A 1,785-nucleotide genomic window follows, 5' to 3' on the forward strand; every position below is an offset into this window, starting at 1 on the left:
TTACTGTCGAACACCCACCCAAACCAGAAGAGGTCCAAGTATTTTGGAGAGAAGTCTACGAAGTTCAGTATAGACTGGACGAAGACTCAGAAAATATAAATAGCTTCAAGAAGTTATGAGTTAGCCTTATAACACCTGATAAATAATGCCCACCCATCACTACCGAGGAGGTGGAAAACGTATTAAGAGGGATGAAGAACTATTCCGCACCGGGACCAGATTGTATCAAAACCTTCTGGTGGAAGAAGTTTTCTTCAACCCATCAGCATTTGGCCCGTATTTTCAGCTCATATTTGAAGTCGGAAGAGCCGATTCCAGAGTGGTTGGTGGAAGGGCGCACAATACTCCTGCCGAAAATAGGCAACTTAGCTGACCCGAAGAATTACAGGCCAATAACTTGTTTGAACACACTTTATAATATATTCACAGCTATCCTAAATGATAGGATTGTTCGGGCAATTGAACCTGTGTGGCATGAAATGAATGAACAACGAGGCTCAAAGAAAGGCGTAGCCGGATGTCGAGAGAACCTGCTCATCGATAGATGTGTCTACAAAGATGCAGCATTCTACCAGCGTGACCCATCGTTTGCCTGGATTGATTATCGGAAAGCTTTCGATTCGACCTCCCATAGACTCTCCGAAGCAGATACAAACATCTCATTCGGCAGATTTAATCTTCCGAACTGTCGGCGAGGAACGAAGTATCTGCAACGAACATGCTTGCCGTCCCGGTACTACTCTATTCATTTAGTGTAGTTCCATGGACGAAGAACGAGCTCAGATCCTTTGATATCGGGACAAGAAAGGTTATGCACATAAACAAAAGCATGCATCTTAACTCTTCCGTTCCGCGACTGTACTCGGACTTGACTTCAGTATTAGGAATGAGCAAAATGCATCAAATCTTATCTATCTAGAGTACTCAGTCCTGAAAGCCCGGATAAAGAAAGCACAAGAGAACAACTTTCGTGAACAGCTTCTCGATAAGATGATGCACGATATCTTCTACAGAAACGTGAAGGATCAGTCAATGTCTTGTGAGCTAACGTTTGCTTTCCTTTAATCGCCCGGATTGAAGTCTGGTACGGAGGGTCTCATCTTTGCATGTTAAGACGGTGTTATTTCCACCTTAACATACCGTCGCCACATTTTAAGCATTTTACATTCATTTTACATTCCCGATGATAGCTGCAGGGCGTGCCATGCACACCCGAGCATTTAGCTCACATACTATCTAGTTGTCGAACTCACGCGGGAACGACCTACATTCAAAGCACAATGCGGCACTAAAAGTGCTTTATTACCATCTCTGTCACTCTTACGGCATTAACCTTAATATCGCTCCTCTAAATGCTCCTAGAGAAGTTGAGTCAATTGTCGAGAATGGGAAGTGCCGCATATACTGGAACTTTATATTCTCGACAATTGTTTCTGTTGCTCACTCGAGGCCTGACATGGTTCTTCTTGACTTCGAGAAGCGAACCATTTTCGTTATCGAATTTTTGGCACCAGCTGACAAAAACATCATAACCAGGGAAAATGAAAAGCAAGAGAGGTATCGAGACCTTATAAGGGAGTTGCAACGATTGTACCCGGAATATTCTGTTAAACTAATCGTTCTTATCATCGGCGCTCTTGGAGGTGCCAAGATTTCACTTGCTAATAGCCTAAAAAGCATCCCTGCGTATCAACAATATGCTAAAACACTTGCGGGAAAAATGCAGAAGGAGGTTGTCCTTGGGTCGCTCCGTGTTCTTAGGGTGCACGAGGCTTTTGCTGGATC

The sequence above is a fragment of the Belonocnema kinseyi genome, chromosome 1 (genome assembly GCF_010883055.1).
Source record: "Belonocnema kinseyi isolate 2016_QV_RU_SX_M_011 chromosome 1, B_treatae_v1, whole genome shotgun sequence".
Taxonomy (NCBI): Eukaryota; Metazoa; Arthropoda; class Insecta; order Hymenoptera; family Cynipidae; genus Belonocnema; species Belonocnema kinseyi.